This window comes from Enhydra lutris, unplaced genomic scaffold, assembly GCF_002288905.1.
Source record: "Enhydra lutris kenyoni isolate GAN:26980312 unplaced genomic scaffold, ASM228890v2 scaffoldscaffold21, whole genome shotgun sequence".
NCBI lineage: Eukaryota > Metazoa > Chordata > Mammalia > Carnivora > Mustelidae > Enhydra > Enhydra lutris.
The window spans coordinates 45125465-45147658 of NW_019154105.1; positions in this window are offsets into that span (position 1 = coordinate 45125465).

A 22194-nucleotide genomic window follows, 5' to 3' on the forward strand; every position below is an offset into this window, starting at 1 on the left:
GCTCAGCAGGGAGCCTGCTTCCTCCTCTCTCTCTCTCTGCCTGCCTCTCTGCCTACTTGTGATCTCTGTCTGTCAAACAAATACATAAAATCTTCAAAAAAAAAAATAAACTTACTATGGAAAAAACAAGTGGAATTTCAAATAAAATGTTAGAAAATCCTAAATATCAGAAGATGATTTTATGCAGAAATAAAAGTTTACAAAAAATAATTTATAATTAATCACTGGCATCCAAAGCAAAATACTATGGCTATCAGAAAATGTGCAGGTGAGATATAACTAAGGACAAAATTGAGTAATACCAATATTTTCCCTTGGGAGAAGAGAGAAAATTTAAAGTGGTTACTGAGAATAACTTTGTTATTATGTAGAGGGGAAAAACAAACAAACAAACAAACAAACAAACAAAAAAACCAGGAGAATATGGGGGCATGGAAACTGATGGAGACAAGATTCAACAAGAGTTGTTAAAAATGACAGATATCACCAAAAAGGTCAGGTGTGGTTAAAACTGAAAAGCGAACATAGATGCGGCAAATCAACCAATTATTAATGACTTTCACAAGAACATGCACGATGAATAGCTTGAAAATCTTGGTTATGAATCAAAGTGAAGAAAGCACATGCCACACCAGGGCAAATAACACATAAAAGAGTAGAGAGGCTTTATTTATTTATTTATTTATTATTATTTTTTAAGAAAGTACAAAGATATTGACATCTGTGGAGTTAAAAGTATGTCATTGGAATATGAGCGAGAGGAGATCATAAGTTCTTACCATAAAGATTTCAGAACAAGTGGTTTCCTCAGAGAAGAGTCAAGTCCCTGATAAGAAAGTGGGAGAAGAAATCTGTCAGAGATCATTTATGCTGCACCTGAAACATTTATAAGACTCACTAAGTATATATGAATGAATGGATGACATCCATAAAAATAGAATGCACTTGCCTGGCAACGAAAGGAGAAATGCAGAAGAGACACAGACTCAGATTCTTATCATCCTAAGTATTGGTGAGATATTCTTCGGATGTCATGAAGGTCTTTCTCCCCATGGTATTGGAAGAGAGTCCTCAGGATATTGTCCTCAGTGAGGTACAACCTGGGGGACACAGGAATAGATCATGCTCTAACCTTCCACTCCCTCTTTAACCAGGAAGCTTCATGTGTTGACGCTTTCTCTAAGGATGTTTGTTTTTAAGAAAATAAATATGACTTAATAAAAATAAGTAACTTCATAAGCCACTTTAAAATCGGTCCTTTATCCTTATCATGGCACCCTTATAGGTTGAATTTTGACTGATGATTTTGGTTTCTAGTAGAAGTCTCTACTGGCCATGCTTCAGTGAAATTGTGACTGTTTTTGTTTTATATACAACTATGTGTATATATATATATATATATCTTTATGTATATAATTTATGTCTATAATACAAATGAAATTATAACATGTGTAAATTAACTAAACACATAAATAGATATGCATAGCACAAACTCCTGATTTAATCTAAACTAACAATTGCTAATATTTGTAATATCATTCTCAATTGGCAAAAAGATATTTAATTCAATTTCTCCATTGTACCTTACAATAGCATATCAAAATATGTAATATCAATGACAATATCACTTGCATTTAGCAGGTAAGGAAACTCAGACTTACACAAATCAATTAACTTGCCTAAGTGAAGAGAGCTATTAACAGAATGAATTTGGGACCAAAACAGGCAAGACATGGAAAATCCCACGCGTTTCTGCCCTGTAGCATTCTGCCTTGGATAACTAGTATAGGTGGTAACACAAATGTATGTATTGAAAGGAATGTAACTTCAATTCTGATATCCTTTTTTTCTTTCTACCCCCTAGGAGGTGTTATCCAGGATTTCTTTTAACCTTTTTTTTTTCTTTGTATTCTCATTTTTGCCCTAATTTACCATTTTATTTCCACTGCTAAATCCTGACTCTTGCTCCTGATCAAATCAAACACAACCAATCCACAGTGTTCTCTGTTCTACATCTAAACCCCTTTCAATTCTGGCGGTTCTAACCATGTATTTCTTTAGTCAGGCTTTTGAGTGCTTTCCCAATGCTCCCTGGATCAAATAGTAGCATCTAACTATGGCCTTCAAAGCCGTTCACCTTCTGCTCCAGTCCTGTGCAGCCTCTCCACCTTCACTCAAACACAAACTATATCTTCGAGCTTACCTTTGTGTGTTCTAAATCTTTTTGTTTGTTCCAAATCTTTCTTCTTCATGTCTCTTACTCTTCATGTTTATGAAACGACTTTCCTACTTAACGTCAAAATAGATACCTTTTGTTCTTGGTATCATGAGGTGAGTAACAGTGGCATCAAGCATATTTCCCATATTATCCCTATAATTCCCAGATGTTTTCATTTTGATGTTAGTCCTTTTCTCTATTTTTTATTCATTTTTGAATTAATTGCATATGTGAATGCCTACTGCTTGTTATTCATGCTTTTTGCCACCCTTGTTTTAAGCTTCCCAACTGTAATGTGATGCATGCTGGGAAAAAGTATATATATTGCAGATATTAAAGAATATTTGCCACCACCAGAGCATAGTCACAGACATAAAACACCTGGTATTAATAACAAAATAAGAAATAAAGAATACGAGTATAAGAGCTTCAAATTATACTTTAAGAGCCGATAGGAAAATGTTCAACACATTGGGAATTACAGAGTAAGAGAAAAAATATTTTGAGTGTTTAAGTGTATAGAAATTAACTTTTGATTTCCTCTAGATAAGAATATGTGGAGTGGGGCACCTGGGTGGCTCAGTGGGTTAAAGCCTCTGCCTTCGACTCAGGTCATGATCTCTGGGTCCTGGGATCAAGCCCCACATCAGGCTGTCTGCTCAGCAGGGAGCCTGCTTCCTCCTCTCTCTCTGCCTGCCTCTCTGCCTACTTGTGATCTCTGTCTGTCAAATAAATAAATAAAATATTAAAAAAAAAGAATATGTGGAGTATTGTTATTACTATCAAAGTCATTTGGAAATTTATATAATGACAATATATCACAGTCTATCCTTTAGAATTCACAATACAGAAACACTCTGCTTGGTGTTTTATTTTATAGAACTTTATTTTATAGAAAGAGTACTTTGTTTTCTAGGTGTATGTTACTCGGATACCTACTCACATGGTTGAAAGTCCACGTAAAATATTTCCTGAATAATTCAAAGGGCAGAGAATGGAAATAAAGGGAAAATTTTTCAGGTATGTGTTTACACATGTATCTGAGAACTAACAGTGGTATCCTAATATTTAACCATATTTTTCTCTCAAGGACTTGTTAAATTCTTTAAATCCTAAACATATGTGAATTATATATGAACATTTTAGTTATCCTATAGTTCTGTCACTCCCAGAGGTCTTGCAGACAAAATTAGTATGAAAACAGAAAAATCATTTACAAGAGAAGATCAAAGAAAATATAAAAATTGTCACGAAATGCCTTTATAAATTAAACATTTATCTCTGGATACACCTAACTTGTCTATTTATATTTTCACTTGCCACACATTATACCTTCATGTAGTATGTCTTTAATACTTATTATAGAGGTAAAGTGAAATTCTTTGGTACCCTATACTCAAATGTTCTCACTTTAGTGAGAAGAAGACTCCCCAGAGGCAAACCTGTTCATCTAAGTCAGGGTGGAAGTCAGGGTGCAGGGAGAAAAGGGGTTGCAGAATTGTAGAGTGAAAATGCAATATAGAAGTTAAATTATTTTTCTTATAGTGAAAATTAAGGCCACAGAGATAAAACATTCACAGAATATATCTGAAAAGAGGAATGATCTTAGTTTCTTCCCCTGTATTTGAAATCATAAATATATAATTAAGTATTTAAAGTCCGTTTTATTAATTCTAGGACCTGATGACTTTCATAAGGATGCAGCTTGGGAAACTATGCAAATATTTTGAAGTTTAAGAATTTTTCTCCTGAAATTATAAATGTAGTTGGATTTTTAAAAGTCAGTACTCCTTCCTACCTGAATATAGGGAGATAGCGTTACCGAATCATTAGGTCTTTGCTACTTGTTATTGGTTTGTTTATTTTTCAAATTCTGTGGTCATGGAGAGCCTGGGTGGCTCAGTCAGTTAACCCTCTGCCTTCAGTTTAGGTCATGATCCTGCGGGTCCTGGGATCCTTGGGCTCCCTGCTCAGTGGGGAGTCTGCTTCTCCCTCTCCCTCTGCACCTCCCCTCTGCTTGTGCTCTCTTACATGCGATTTCTCTCTCAAATAAACAAATAAAATATATTTTTTAAAAATATGCTTAAATAAATTAAGTATGTGGTCATTTCTAGACTTTAAAAATAATTTTCTTTTAATCTATTAACTGATGATATACTCTTGTTTTTATTTTGAATGATAAAAAAGAAAAAAAAAAGTTGGGAAAGACAATCACTACATATCACATACCTAATTAGAGACAATAGGTGTCTTAATTACTCAACGTTTACATCCTCTTCTCTCCCGATCCCTATTCCTCCCTCTCTCTCTCTCTCTCTCTTTTTCAGTCTCTCTCGTGCATGGTGTGCCATTTATCTGTTGCATGTGTTGTATGTTGGAAGCATCTGAGAATATGTGGGAAAAAGAAGTAGACTTTTTATGAAATCTTAGAATTCACTAATAACCTGGCCTTTTTAACTCAAAAAAAGTACACTATATGTTAATTAATTGAATTTTAATAAAAAGAAAAAAAAATACTTGAAAAAGAAAAGTACTCCAACACCTTGTGAGGCAGTTATGCACTGGTATGTAGATAGGTAGAATGGCTATGTGTGTGTTAAATGCTGTATTTTAACTTAGGAGAGGAAATAGAGCAGAAAGAATTGAAGTTTCTGGAAAAAGCTGTCTTTTGCTTTAAATATACACAAAAACAAGCCTGAACTAATCACGAGCAGTTACATCAGCCACTGCCATTATCATGATTAACTATCATTAAAGCTATCACTGAAATGAATGAGCTCCTAGTTAAAAGGAGCACTATTTTCTTTCTGTTAAATGACAAGAAAAAAAATCAATTTGAAATGATATGTTTCCCTATTTCTAAGCGCAAACTAGCACATTTACAAAATATTTTATTGCTAAGCTAATTGTTACTACACTAAACAATATTTCAAGACAGAATGTTTTCATTATTCCTTGCAATTCTCATTTCCCTTTCTATCTTTCTCTTCCCATACTTCATTTTTTGCTCATTTTGAATCTTCATTGTGTATCATTTATAAATATATCCACCCCATTGGTCTCAAAATGCCTCTCTTTTCTCCATTTGTTTTTCAATTGGAATGAATAACTGAAGCATGTCTTTCATATAAGACACACACTTTTGGTGTTTTTGAAATCTTTATTAAATCTTCCTCTTTTCAAAAGGATCATATAGCCTAACTGTATTTTCTTTTAATTTTTATTTGTCACAGTAATTTGGGAATGCATTGATGGTACTATTATGCCAAGCATTTTTATCTTTTGTATCTAAAATTCCTGTTAGTTTTTTTCTTGCCTTCACCTTCTTAAAATCTTTTCAATAGTGAATGATTGTTATGGTAACAAATTTGCTAAATATTAGATGAATAAAGAACACGATATTAAACTATTTAGTGCATTTTTTTTAAATTGGAGCACCACCTCACCTCTCATATCACATACTCTCCATGCAAGCACACGCACACTGCTGAGCTAACTGTTCAATATACTCTGTGCCAGAGCTGGTTTCCAGCCAGACGTGTGTATTTCTAATTAGTTATTTTTTACATTTTTTGTATTTTTAGAGTTTGGATTACCAATCCTCTCTGTTTATATCAAGATATCCTCTATTTATTTTAGAATCTAAAAAAAAAAAAAAAACTATGGATGTATTCTATTATTTGACTTTTTGCTGTATATTATTATAGTTACATTCAAATCTCTTTAGATTATTTTATTATCTTAATTTTGAGATCACTTATCGGACTCCTAGGTTTGAATTTATTGGATATCCTTCTTAGGGTCAGTTTCTCCACTTGTTTTGAAATTTCTACATCTCTTTCTCTCTCCTGCTCTCTCCTCTCCTCTCTATCCTTCTCTCTCTCTGTCTCTGTTATTATTTCTGTGTTCTTATAATTTCTAATAGTTTGGCATTTACTTTCACCTAGCACTTTTGGGCTATCTAGCATTAAGTCTTAAAATGGAATTTCAAAATGTCTGCCCAATAGTTACATTAAGAAAATCAAAGATATGGGAACCAAATCTTGGTTCAGATCTTGTCTGCTGATTTTTAACCGTTTTCTTGCTTCCTTTCTTATCTAAGGCTTGGCATCAATGTTTTGTAACAGTTCTTTTTTATTAACTTCCTTAAAAAAGGAAGGAGGATACCAAATCAAAACCCTAATAAGTAAAAGATGGGGAACACCTTTCATCTCATTACCCATGTGAGCCAAACTCCCAATTTCCTTTGCTGCTTCTGAGTCAATAGATGTATTTTTTCAGCCAGGCTCACCACTTTTATTCTTTTTTTCTTCTTATTTTTTGTTTTGTTGGAAGTTATAACTTTTTAATGATTTTCTGTTATAATTTATCTCTCATTGATATGTTTTATCTCTCATTGCTATTTGTTCACACCCAAAGGAAAGCTTCAAAGCATGAACTTTGGGGCATCTTTGTGGCTTATTCAAAGTATCTGACTTTGGCTCAGGTCATGATCTTGGAGTCCTAAGATGGAGCCTGGCACTGGGCTTCCTGCTCAGTGGAGGAGGGTTTAGAAGGGGGGAGTCTGCCTCTCCCTCTGTCCCTCCCCCTACTCACACCTCTCTCAAATAAATGAATAAAAAATCTTTAAAAAAAAGCACCTGAACTTCAACACCATCTTGATTGCAAAAATTAATAGTATTTCTAAGGGTAAGCTATTAGGTTGGAAATTAAGTATTTTAATTAACAGAGACATCATACTTGGGTAGGTGAGGTAGATAGTGTTCTCACTGTGACTCTATGCCTAATAAACTAGAGTTTAATTTCAAAATTAGTAGGTCAAATTCAGCTTGGAGGAAAAGGAAAAGAATGGAATAGTTAATATTTCCCTAATAATCTCCTTTCATACTATATTCAATAAGTCACTCTCGTTTTCTATTTTAATACTTGCCAACTTTCTTGGAGTTAGGTAATGAGTTTGCCAATTGCTATTGTAGATTTGAAGATGTGATCATCAATGACCCAAGAGAGGGCCACTTCTTTGTCTTTTTTCATGGATTATTTTAAACATCCATCAGATCAAAGCATTTTGACTTTTGTTCAATTCAGCTAGATTTGAACTGGTCAATAGGAAAGACTTCAGTTCTAATTAACAAACATCTTTGCCATTCTCTTCCTCAGAAACTCTATTTTCTTACTTTATCTTCACTCCTGTCATTTTCCAATCACAGTTCTAGTATTGCATCACATTTAAATTTTTTACTTTTCAAAAATTCAGGGATTGACTCTGACCTTAGCTGAAGGCAGAGGCTTAACCCACTGAGCCACCCAGGTGCCCTGAAAATCTTTCATTCTTAAAGACAATATATTTGTGGCTTAATTAAAATATCTATCTATCCATCCACCTAGCATCTATTTATTTATTTGATAAATATATCTATTTGATAAATCTATCAATTTATTATCTATCAATTTATCAATTTATCTATCAAATTTCCAATTAAACTTGTCTTTTGTTATTAGATAAAGGAAATATAACATATAACAATATACTTCAAATCAGCAAACTTATAGGATAACTAACATTGCAGAAAATATTAGTTAAACTTAGTCATACTATTGGCAGACTAACATAGATGGACATAATACTACAATGGATGAAAGTCAGACCCAAATCTTAATTTAAATCTCTAGACTTAAGCACTGAACATCCCTCTCCCATTTTCTAAAGAAATCTCAATACCTGGAAATAAGGTAAAATTTCTAATTTCTAATTTACTCTTTTACATTAAATAAACATATGAAACTTGGATCTCATTGCTCTTTAGTAATTAACACCAATCTATAAGTAACCAACCTGGGATAGAGAATGAGCTTTTCTTAGGCTTTCAGAGTAGAGAGATATGACAATGATAAATAATGGTGGAAGGACTCTTCCAGATTTAAGAGTATCTGAATTCACCACATAACAAGGAGTAGTCAAAGAAACACAAGTAAACAATAATGAAGGAAAGAAAACTGAGTTTTCTTGGGAGTAGGCTGACATTCCCATACACATTGCCCCTACTAGAACACAAACTAAGATCATCAAATATTTGTTAAAATCTCTAACTTTGGGACTATTACCCAATACAGCCCATTTCATGTCTATCATTCAGGCTACAATGAAAATTCTAGAAAAGAGAAAACTGCCATGTTTCTTTAATTGGTAAGTCTGCCATACCCAACTCCATACTTACCTAATAGGAAGTGGTAAGTATATATTTATTAAATGCTTGAATAAAGGACTGATCAAGCTATTTAATGACTTTCTTTTTTTTTTCTTTTTCTTTTTTTTTTTTAATTCTTAGTGTCAACTCACTTTTGTGCATTTCTACTTTGGTAAAATAAGGTGATAGTATACATATCCATAAAATACTGTCTTGTCATCATAAGATTCCTTTTAGCAATGCATCATAATTTATTTATTGAAGTTGCTTTCAAACCTTATGATAATGACCAAATATTTTCTTATTTTTTCAATGATCTCTTTGAAGTCAGAAATATTCATTTGTGATTTGGTGTGCAGTATCTGGTAAAATTCTCAATAAATTTGATTTACATGAATTAATTAATACAGAATATGTATAGTAAGCAAAGCTTCAAAAACTTGTTTAAAAAGCAATTGTTACCTGTATTTCATATTATGTTGGTACTTTGCACAAGAGTTAAAATTAGGGAGTTTATTGTTTGCAAACTTGTAAATCTTAACACCATACTTCTTTGAATTTAGTTGCTGCTAAGTAACTATATAAAAACAACCAAAAAACAGTGACTAGTTTGATATATTTCCATATTAGGATCGCCTATTTTCTTTATAGTTCTAGCAGTGTTACTGTGGTTTTAAGAATATTTCTGATTTAAGGGGCGCCTGGGTGGCTCAGTGGGTTAAGCCTCTGTCTTTGGCTCAGGTCATGATCTCAGGGTCTTGGGATCAAGCCCCGCATCGGGCTCTCTGCTCAGCAGTGAGCCTGCTTCCTCCTCTCTCTGCCTGCCTCTCTGCCTACTTGTGATCTCTCTCTCTCTCTCTCTGTCAAATAAATAAATAAAATCTTAAAAAAAAGAATATTTCTGATTTTGTATGCTTGCTTCATAGAAATTTATCAAAACAAAAAATAATAAATCAAATCAAGCTTTCTCATGACTTCTTCATGGAACTCAGGCCTTCTAAAGCATTCTACTAGACAAGACACCTGGAAGTGCTCAGTCGACTGAGCCACTGCCTGGGCCTATAGCTCAGTCATGGTTCTGGGATTGAGCCCCATGGGGCTCTCTGTTGAGTGGGGGAGTCTGCTTCTTCCTCTCCCTGTAACCCTCCCCCCTGCTCATACTTTAGCTCTCTGTCTCTAATGAATAAATAAAAAATCTTTAAAAAACAAAGGAATTCCTCTAGGTTCTTCAAAATTTAAGATGGTGAAAACTAGAATTTCATTAGTTAATTCCTGAATATTTACAATAGTTAGCATATCAGATTGTCAAAATCATTAAAATTAAAATCATTAAAATTATTTCTATCTTTATACTTCACAGTGCATCAGATAACTTTATAAAATCATGTACAGTACATTTCAGCCCCACTCTTAGAAACCTGAATTTAATTTTATTATTTTACAAAATTTTAGAGATTTAGAATCATGAGTTAGTTTTAATACTATTTATGGTAACTCTTGTAAAAACTTAAAAAAAAAAAGTCTCCCATATGTAAATCTTTGATCTGGAGCTTTGCAATATTTGAGGAAAGCAGGTGTGAAAAGACAGACACTTTACAATGTAAAATAAGAGCAGAAAAGTAAAATATTTGAACGAACTATTGTTGCCAAGTCCAAGTGATCCAACTCAAGTGACAAATAAAAGGGAATTCTTTGGCACCTTTGATAGAAACCGCTAAGTGGATCGCTAAGTGTTGTCAACTATTTATCTTGCCATTAGTCTATTATTAGGGGAGCTGGCTTACCTAGTAAACAGATAATGATCTGAACTGGCAGGCACAGGTAGTACACTTCAAAGAGATGTTACTTTTCCAATGTATTTCCACACTTGAATATATTCTATTGAAGAACTGTTTTGTAGAAATAGAAACATTTAACAGGAATATATGCAAAGGTAAACTCATCTGGCATTCAATAAATGGAAAGTCCTATTTTGGTCGTTTGTAATGGCAATGTTAATCTGAGATAAAATAAGATTAGTTTATAATCCTTGAATGTTAAATATGATTTATATGAAAACACTAATGATTTTATTCTTTTTTGTTTGTTTGTTTTACACAAATAATACGTAATTCCTCAGACTCTTGTTGTACTCTTCATGGTCTTTTGATTGAAATTACATAACCAAAGTTTATTTTTGCAAGCATCCTCGTTGGACACCTGGTGTCTCTGATAGTTAGCCAGGACATTTCTGTGGGGCTCTGTCACTCTGATTCACTCTGATTGGTTGGTGTCTGTCAGTTGATCCTTCACTCTGATTGGCTGGTGCCTTGTTGCTATTATTTGGTATTTGAAATCACCCTTTCACTAAACAACATGAAGAAGAGGTAGAAATTTCCATTGTGCTCAATGAAAGTTTGAAAAACTGTAGACATGTCAAGATCTAAATTTAAGGCCGAGTGCTTTTGTTCTGTGGAAGCATGTTATAACCACAGACAATTTTTTTTTCCTGCATTTTTATTTTGGTATATACCCCAGTCCTTCTCACTCAAAATAAAATATAACTTGACAAGTCTATCTAAGTAAATTGACTTTCTGAGGAATCCCTTTTTCAATCATTCAATCTTTTCTCTTGTTCTATGTCAGTGGATTGATTCCTTTTGGACATTGTATCTTTATTACAGATCAAATATCATTTATTTCACAGATAATACTATAATGAATGTTTCTTGGGGGACCTGGGTGGCTCAGTTGGTTAAGTGTCTGCCTTTGGCTCAGTCATGATCTCAGAATCCTGGGATGGAGTCCTGTGTCAGGCTCCCTGTTAAGCAAGGGATCTATTTCTCCTTCTTCCTATGTGGCTCACCTTACTTGTGCTCTCTCTTCTCCTTCTCTCTCTCTCTCTGTCAAATAAATAAAATCTTTCATTAAAAAAAGGAATGTTGGGGCACCTGGGTGTCTCAGTGGGTTAAGCCTCTGCCTTCGGCTCAAGTCATGATCTCAGGGTCCTGGGATCGAGTCCCACATTGGGCTTTCTGCTCAGCAGAGAGCATGCTTGCCCCCCCGCCCCCTGCCTGCCTCTCTGCCTACTTGTGATCTCTGTCTGTCAAATAAATAAATAAAATCTTTTAAAAAAATTAAAATTTAAATTAAAAAAAAAAGGATTTTTGCTGTTGTTGTTTTTATTAACATATAATGTATTATCAGCCCCAGGGGAACAGGTCTGTGAATTGCAAGGTTTACACACTTCACAGCACTCACCATAACACATACCCTCCCCAATGTCCATAACCCCACCACCCTCTCCCTACCCCCCTCCCCCCGGCAACCCTCAGTTTGTTTTGTGAGATTAAGAGTCTCTTATGGTTTGTCTCCCTCCCAATCCCATCTTGTTTCATTTATTCTTTTCCTACCCCCCAAACCCCCCCATGTTGCATCTCCACTTCCTCATATCAGGGAGATCATGATAGTTGTCTTTCTCCAATTGACTTATTTCACTAAGCATAATATCCTTTAGTTCCATCCACGTTGTTGCAAATGGCAAGATTTCATTTCTTTTGATGACTGCATAGTATTCCATTGTATATATATACCACTTCTTCTTTATCCATTCATCTGTTGATGGACATCTAGGTTCTTTCCATAGTTTCACTATTGTGGACATTGCTGTTATAAACATTCAGGTGCACATGCCCCTTCAGATTACTATGTTTGTATCTTTAGGGTAAATATCCAGTAGTGCAATTACTGGGTCATAGGGTAGCTCTATTACCAACTTTTTGAGGAACCTCCATGCCGTTTTCCAAAGTGGTTGCACAAGCTTGCATTCCCACCAACAGTGTAGGAGGGTTCCTCTTTCTCCTCATCCTCGCCAGCATCTGTCATTTCCTGACTTGTTCATTTTAGCCATTCTGACTGGTGTGAGGTGGCATCTCATTGTGGTTTTGATTTGTATTTCCCTGATGCCGACTGATGTGGAGCACTTTTTCATGTGTCTCTTGGCCATCTGGATGTCTTCTTTGAAGAAATGTCTGTTCATGTCCTCTGCCCATTTCTTGATTGGATTATAAAAAGGAATGTTTCTTAATCATAGTTTTCATTTATAGAATTAGCACTAAAACCTGCCTTTTACAGTAGTCTGTTTAGGAAACAGAGTTTATTTTACTTATTTTTAACATTTCTATTGAAATATAACAACATACAAAAAAGTTAGATCTTAAGTATACAGCTTAAGTAATTTTTGCAAAGTATACATGCCACTCAGACTAACACAGAACAAGATTAAGATACAAAAGATTACTAAAACTCCAGAAGCCCCTCCCCCCACTACCTTGTATCCTGTCCTAGTTATTATGTATACTGCAAATATACAAATCATTCTGATTTCTATCAACATTGGTTTGTTTTGTCTGTTTATGAACTTTCTATAAAGAATATATTCCACATTTTCTCATTATGTCTCGCTTTACTCAACAATCTTTGATATTCATCGCTATTATTGCAAGTAGTTTGTCTTATTTCATTATGGTAGAATTTTTCACTATAAATATACACAATATTTTATTTATTCATCTTAGTATTAATGAATATTTGGGTGTTCCCATATTTTTCACTTTGTAAAAAAAAAAATGCTGCTTAAACTATTTTTTGTTTGTTTTTATGTTTTTTGGTGTTCTTTTGTTTTGTTTTGTTTTAGCTCCTAAGTAGCTGCTTGCTTTCTTGCTTGCTTTTCTTTCTTTCTGTTTCTTGCTTTGTTTTGTTTTGTTTTGGTGGCAACAGAACATGTGCATATTAGAAACATCAAATTACTAAAAAGGAGGCCAAGTGCAGAATATTGGGTGTGCTTTACTGAAATTCACTTTCATTTGAGATGCTTGCTCTAACGTGCTGGCCCTAGGTAGTCCTGTACACAATTTTGGTCTTCCTATTCCAGTGAAACTGTAACAAAGTTTAAACTATTTGCTTTTTGTTAAGTATTTTTTGCATTTTTTACTCTTGCTATTTCTACATGACAAACATAAAGCCCATTGAAGAAAACTCCTGGGATAGCATATACCTTTGATATCTTTATTTTCATATTACACTTCAAGTTGACTACTAAATTCTAATTGTGGGGCTTTCTTTTCTACAAGGAAATTTCATTATATTTGAGTTGTTGCCACTATTTTCAACCACCGTGAGTGTCACGAAATTTAACTATTAAAATTTTACTAGTAAAACATAAAATTTTACTATTAAAATAATAATTTTACTATTAAAATAATTTTACTGCTTATTCCATATAAATCCAATGTTTCAATGTAAATCACTCTAATCCTCCAAAAGATGAACTAATGTAATAGGAATACTACACCAGAAAGATATAAATCATAATATTTAAATCAACTCTTCAAATAGATATTGAAAATCTAATTACTAAAAGGAGATTATAATTATTTATGTCTTATGAAGTTTCTACTCTATCACTTATTTCTATTTTATCTTTAAATTTGCCTTTTTTCTGCTTTCTTTTTCATTTCTGTTATTTTTACAGCTTATTGAGATGAGACTTTAGTTCAAATATTTTTGTTGTTTTATTATTTTATTTTTATAGAAATGTTTATAAGTAAACATATCTGTCAATCTTCTAAATAACTCAATTATACACTGAAGTATGTATACTTCATTATTATTGTTTTTGAAAGCTAGTTGTTTCAATTATCTTTCTTCTTTTATCCAAGAGTTTTTAACAATTTTTAAAATTTACTTTTCTTAATTTCAATCTTTTGATTATTTTCTTATTTTGTTTTGTTTTATTTTGTTTTCATTTTTGCTTTTTGTTTTGTTTTGTTTTGTTTTTTTACAATATTCTCTGTTAAGTTTTCATTCAAATCTGTCTTCCTTTGGCACTTTGTAATCAAGTTTTAATTTTTTGTATGACTTACCATCTTTTATTTCTTTTATAAATTCAATCAATTCTAACTTTACTTCCACCTTTGGTCAATTTGTTCCTAGGTTTCTTTTGTTGTTCCTTTTTCTTTCTTTTTTTTTTTTCTTTCCTAGTTTCTTATGTCTAATTGTATCTATAATATTTTTTTGAGTATAACTTGGATGTGGACCATCCTCTCTTTCAGTATAATAAATTAAATTTCTTTAGTAAATGCTTCTTTGGGGGATATAGAAGTAGTGGGAAGATATTATCTTTTGTATTTTTACATTCTTTTTAAATTTTTTTGTTTCAGCAAGACCCATCATTTTTCTTTTCTCTGTCTCTGTGGGTATGTGTGTCTGTGTACCTTTCTCTTCACAGTGCAATTTATTTATGTTTTTGGCATCCTCTGACTTCCAGTTATAGTGAAGGTATGGGTCTAGTTTTATTTTCTCTTCATTTTTTAACTTTTTTTTTTTTAAGATGACTTGAGAAATTTTGATTTAAACAGTAACCACTCTCCTCAGGCATCTTTGAAAACCCCGTTTATTTGATTTATTTTTATTTGTCTCCTTTTGTTCTCCTGAGTATATCAACTCCTAACAAAAATCCCACAATCCATGCAGGCACATTCTATCTTAAGTCTGGAGGGGGAAAAAATGAGTGTGTATACATGCACACACACACACACACACACACACACACACATATATATATGCATGTGTGTATATATATATATATATGCCTTCTCAGACCACTATGCTACTTGTCAGATTATACCATTACTTTCATACAGACATGAATGAATATATTCAAAATTAATCTAAGAAAGAGAATGGAGGGACAAAGAGGATATTTGCAGAAAGTCAGTTGGTGCTTTATATTTTGAAGTAAAGAAATCATTAACATCATTGTTCTTCCAAATATTCTTTCTGAAATGATGGGACAGGAGTATACACCTAACAATAGATTTGAAATTTTGAACTTTTCAAATATTTCAGAAATATATCTTCATTTACGCATATGCATCTACATTTTTATATTAAAAAAAGAAGCATTTTAAGCAGTCTGTACCCAGAGGAAACAGAAATTTGGGGTTTTAATAGTCATAAACAAATGATGGAAGAATACCTATTTGTCAAAGATTAGTATGAAAGCTTAAAAGAAATTGAAACAAAATGAAAGTTAATGGTCCATAAAGACCTGGGACAGGACAAATGACAATTTGACACATTTTTGAAGTAAAAACAAAAACATGGTAAGCTGACATTTTAATGAAGATAAAAAATAGTACTAGTCACATCCATTTAGTTTTTTTTCATATTTCTGTTACATCCATGTGTTTCAAGCACTGTAATAGGCACTTGGACTATGTTTTCATTCTCACAGAGATCCTCATGAAGCCTGTGAGAATTTGTTACACACTGTGAACGTTTGCTGTTAATTTGAATACAGTGATAAATGGGTTAGAGATAAACACAGAATGTAGCACTTTGTGCGGAACTCTCTAGGAGGATATATGGTTCCTCTTACTATACATACTTGCATTGGTTAGTTCTGGGCTCTTAGCATTTTATTTCAGGAAAGTGTTTTTTGTTGTTGTTGTGATTGTTATCTATCTAGGGCAGATCTTTAAAAAAAGAGTAAAATAGCATCTTTGTGATTAGTCTTGTTTTGTTTATAATGTCTTGTTTTGTACCATATGCATAAAAATTTTCTTCATAAATCTTTACATATGACTCTAATTCAGGTGTTAGCTCTGTACATAGTAAGATTTCATCACAAAAATCAATAAAATATAAAAAGCGTAATTATATTTACCACAGCTAATTTCAAGTTGGAATAGCAAAAATACAAAGCTTTTATAAATTTATCATAGAGATACCATTATCACATTCTATAAAATTTTATGATTTATATTTCCATAGGTAATCTGAAATTTTAATAGAGTTTTTCAACTGAAGTAATTAATTTTGGTTTTGTTATAAAAATATCACCAAATATCTACAGAAGTTTGGATTTCTAAAGACTATTATGATTGAAATTCAGCTTGGTTTCTTTCAGCAGGATTTTTTTTTTTTTCTTCTCTTTTGGATAATAGCTAAAGACTGAAAAAAGAACCACTCATCAGATTAACAAAGGAGTTAAACATTCAAGGGAAGAATTTGCATTTTTAGAAGAGCCATTTTTTGATATACCCTCTGCCATGTTACAGGAGAGAAATACCTAGGGGAAATTAAATATTCATGGATTATAATTTGCCACATAGTAGTTACCTGCTTTTTGCAGGATAGTAAAACTAATTTGCCCCTTCTCTAGTAATTATGGTCTCTTGCTATTCATTGTAAAATGCTTTCCCGATCCAAATGTAAAATCAGCAACCATACATTTTCTTACTCAAATATTTTTTCCCCTTAACATCATGAACAATATATTAGGATATTAAGTGTTTCCATATCAGTCTGAAGAAAATAACTGGAGAGATTTTTTAAAGAGAAAATAATCTGTCTGGGTGGTTGTAATAGATCTCTGGCCAGAGGTGGGGCTTGGAAGAAATAATCTGTTAGGGTTTCTTTAACCTCTGTGATCAGAACAGTTGCCTAAAGGCTGCTGATTTTTTTTTTCATGCATTTTTATAATTGCATATGACTTTGATACAAAGTATAACTATGCTTAAAGGCCAAGCTTCCTTTGAGGAAAATTATAGACTTGTACTGCTGAATTTAGAGAGACTGAGTTCATAAATGCACTTCAGCAAATTCTTTTTAAGTGGGGCATTTTTTGATGTGGTCCCTAAGGGTATTGGAATCTTCTACCAGGTAAAATGTATGTCAAGAGGGTCTGAAATAAGCCTACTCTTGCAGTTGTTAAAATTTGAATGAGAGTTGAAATGAGGTGAACATAGTAATAGAGAAATAGAAAAGTTGAGAATGAACGAGCTTCCCTGAAGACTCCATATTGACTTTCCATATGACTTAAAAATCTGATGGGTCTGCAATTATAAGAAAGGGCCCTTAGGGACCAAACTCCTGTCCTAGCAGGGTTTGTGTTTTGATGGATTTAACTGGGACAACTTCTAAATACTATGTGAAACTAGGTTGAAACTAATGGGTATTAGCCATAGTTATTTCAGTTTTTAATACACTTTCATGCTTCTTTTAGGGCTGGGAAGAGGAAGGGCTTGTTGAAATACTTCACAACATTGTTAGATTATCTCATATTTACAGTTTTGTCAGTTATATTTCTGAATTCTCTCATGTCAAGATGTTAAGAAAATCAGTAATGAAAGAATATCAGCAAGGTTAAGCAGATTTCTGTAGATTTGATATAAGCAATTCAAAAATGTCATTGCTTTTTTTAGAGAAATTTATGTTGAACATTTAATTCACAGAAGAATTACAATAAAAATAGAATTATTCTCTAAAATCATGATGGAATTAAAGAATATCTTTAAATTATAAAGTCAGAAATATAGATAACATTAAAGTAAGGTCCCTTTACTGGAGAATAGATAATTTATGGCAACTTAAACTAGTTTCCACATTGTTACATGCTTAAAATTGTAGATATACAATTGATCCATTCCATGATTGTCCTTTTAGCTCTTGGATAATCTGATCTAAAATTTTATCTCACTATGCATAGTTAGAGGATAGAGAGGCAGGAAGAGAGAGACATTAAGATGCATATTGGTATATATGCATGCACACATATACACACATACATCTCATTTTTTTTTTCTTGGAAGTGTTATTTACTTGCAACTGGTTTTTCATATTTCATATCTTTTTAAATTTTTATTATATTTTTATATGTTCACAATCTGTTGTCATGTTTATATTTGAAACATGAATTTTTCACAGATGGAATTGTGTGGAAGCCCATTTGGACATACTTTTCTCCACCCACGAGCAATATTCAACAAGAGAATATTTACAATTTGAAATATCCTTTTGGTTCCATTGCCACAGAGGCAGACCATTCCTGGAATTACAATTTGTGCCAATCTTCACTTGGGTCTCACTCTTTGGTGTTTAGAAACAAGAAACCCAGAGAGCTTCTGTGATTAAGGCATGCTCCCATTCCTGTTGCTCCAAATAAGATATTTGGGTTTTGAATCTCAGCCTGTGCTCCTGACCATAAAAAAGTATGGGTTTTAGGATATCTATGAAGACAAGCTCTTACATCTTCTAGGCTTCATCTGACATATAGCTCTCCTGATTTCCAAAGTTTACTGTTTTTCATTAAAGATTTATTTATGTATTTACCTATTTGAGACAGAGCAGGAGGAGAAAGGAGAAGCAGAGAGGGAGAGGGAGAGGGAGAAGCAAACTCCCCACTGAGCAGGGAACCAATGCAGGGCTAGATCCCAAGACCCAGGGATTGTGACCCGAGCAGAAAGCAGATGCTTAATCAACTGAGACACCATGGGGCATCCAGTGTTTGTTGTTGTTTTTAATTTTTTATTCTTTCTTTCCTCTTAAATATGGTATTTAGAATGTAAAGTCACTTCTACTTTCATAAAAAATAAGTTTTTTTAAATTATTTTCTTATCTTCTTGTGGCTGTATGACTTATAGGAAAAAAGCTGAAGTTCCAGCTTAAAACAGAATGCTTGAACAAAAAAGTATAGTTTACATATTTTGAAGTACAAAGTTGAATTAAATTACTTTATTTAGGGGCACCTGGTTAGCTTAGTGGGTTAAGCCTCACTTTCCGCTCAGGTCATGATCTCAGGGTCCTGGGATCAAGCCCCACATCGGGCCCTCTGCTTAGCAGGGAGCCTGCTTCTGCCTCTCTGCTTACTTGTGATTTCTCTCTCTGTCAAATGAATAAGTAAAATTTTTTTTAAAAATTGCTTTATGTTTTGTCATTGTTCTTTTTTTTTTTTTAATCTATGTCAGAAAGTCTTATACAAAATGCCCATTGTAAAGGTCAAATTTCCTGATGATAATTTATCAAAGTTTAAAAGTGATGATAACAATTTATGGAGACATAGAAATAGTTGCAATAATTACCACAAAAAATATCTTTGAAAATTAAAAAATGGATCAAGAGAAAAAAGATATATTTATTTAATACTAGGTGCACTACCTACTACAATAGTAATGGAAACATATAACTGAATTCAAAGAAAAGAGTTGTAAATAAAATGTTTTTGGAACAGAAAAAAAAAATGACTAATTTAGATGAAAAAGCCAAAAGAAGCATCCATTAAATTGTGCCATTTGAAATGGTTTAGCTTCAAGATCTGAATTTCTACGTTGAGAAAGCATGTAAGGGAATAAAATATGAGATTTTGCTTGATTTCTCTTTTTTAAAGTTTAAGCCATATGAAAAGTAAAACAATATTCTTATTTCTAAATATATTTGCTTGAAGTTATATTACTATGCTTTAAAATTATCTATCTATATTTTTACTGAACCGTATAAACTGTTTCTGACCATTTTATGCCATCTTGATATTGGGAAGCTTTTCAGACAATGGAGATGGGACTCCCATCTTTACTATGTTCTTTTTTAAAGAACAGTTTTCTATTATCATCATAACAAATTACAAGAATCTTTGTGGTTGAAAAAACACAAATTTATTATCTCATAGTTTTGCAGATCAGAAGACCATGTATAGCATGGCACAACCTGATGTCCACGCACACTTTCATGGGGCAGAAATCAAGGTGTAGGTAGAGCTACGTAATATTCTTGAGGCTCTAGGGAAAAATTTGCTTTCAAACTCATGTTAGTTGTTGGCTGCATTCAGTTCTTTGTATTTCTGTTGGCCTCCATTCTCTGTTCATAAAGGCTGCCTCAGTTCCTTGTAGCATCTTCCATTTGGCAAAGGTAGTTGGAATCTGAAGTCTTTGAATATCTCTGACTTTCCCAGCTACTGTATTTTTTCTGCATTCTCAGTGGAGAAAATTATTGGTTTTTAAGGTGAATAATAGATTGGGCCCAACTGGAAAATCTAGGATAGTTTCCTTATATTAAAGTGTGTAACCTTAATTGTATCTTCAAAACACTTCCCATTTTATCATGTTCCATATTCATAGATGTCAGGGACATTTTCCTAGATAGAAGGGAAGGACAAAGAGGAAGAATTCTGCCTATAATATGATTTCTATGCATTCATCCAACTTTAGTGTTTACTCTCATATTTCATTAGCCAATATTTAATACAAAATTATTTACCCTCAAATCCTAGCTCCATGGTTTCTATCAGAGATATAATTGGTAAATTACAGCAATAAAATAAAGATGAAATAAAATTAATTATATAGTTACATATTGAAAAACATTTTACAGAATTTTAAAATCAAACCTCCAAATCAATATTTTAAGCAAAATATATTCCTTATTTCTTTATCCCTGCCCCAATCTCCCACAGTCTCCCCTTCCACTGCCTCCCAAACATGAACACACATACACATAAAACTGGGTTTTATGTAAAGTGCTAATGTATTTCAAGAAGCATTTCCTCAGAGGTTTCTCATCAGCATTGAACACTTCTTTCCAAACACACAATGTTTAAAAGTTGAATTAACTGATTGACTAGCTGGCTGTTAGCCAAGTTCTTGCTACTCAATTTAATGGCCGGTTTTACTTAATCTTATGAAATGTGTCTAATGTCATTAATCCATATAATTTATATAAGTAATTAATTTTAAATATTTTATGGGAAAAAATATCCCATCCGAGTGTGTGTGATCAGTCAGTTATGGTTTTTTTTTTTCTTGTTTTTTTTTTTTTTCCTTCTGATTTCCAACACTCTTCTTCTGTTAAAAAATAAATAGCTACTCATCGGGCCCACTTTCCCTTCTTTCCAAGTGTTCAGCTAGACAACCTTGCCTGGTTGGTTTTTGCAGTTAACTTCATTGTCCTTTGTGCCTGAGATCTAATGAAATGATGTAGGCCCACATCCAAACTTGATATTTTGCTCTTTTCTTTTCTGGGTCTTGAGGTAAACCAGCTTGACCAACATGGAAACCACATGCTAAAGATGGAGGAACCATTAGAAAGAAGTTCCCTGCTGCTTTTAATCACTGCTTAGAGGAAAGCCATGGCTCATTGATTGTACTTCACCTGTTTTACACTTTATAAGAGCAAGAGACTAGGTTAAGTGACTGAGAGTTAGTGGTTTATCTGTTGTCACAACTATCATTGTCATAACTAGTACAGATAATGTGATTTTAAAAAAAGCTCAGTGTTGTCCAATGAATAACCTGATATCTCTAAACAGCATCCGGCATGTTAAAACTTTGGGTCCAAATATATTAGATCTGGTGCCTATTATTTTCAGCTTGAACCAAATCACCTGTAGGCCAGTGGTAGCTTCTTCTATGGCTCAGTCAGGACAGGTAGAATTATCTCTTCATTCTGTGGCAAATTTATCATTTTCACACAGAGTTCACAATCATGCAAAACATTTCAGTAGATTTACTGGGCGCCTGAAATCCTCCTTTTATTTCTTTTAAAAGATATTTCCTAGGGAAAGAAACACACCCTTCCATAATTCAATGAACTGCTGGAGATCCATCAGATGAAGCTAGTATGATGTAAACCATTCTACTTCGAGTACTGACTATTCCATGAGAGGATTCAAAATTGGGGGGTGTGTGTGTGCAGAGAATGTCTGAAAACCATGCACAGATTGCCCTTCATACAGAAAAGCAATTTTGGTAATGAATACTTCTCAGAAATTAATAATAAAACAATAAACAAAAGTATTTGATACCCTGGGATTCAATAATTCTGAAGGAATTTATAATCTTAATACAAAAAAGTTTACAAGTAGTTTTAATTCCAAATTATTCCAGTTCAGGGGGCAGATGTACAATGTAATTAAAAACAGTGCAGGAGAGAGCAATTATGGAAAACTCGGTATAAGTGAGAAGGAAAAGAAAA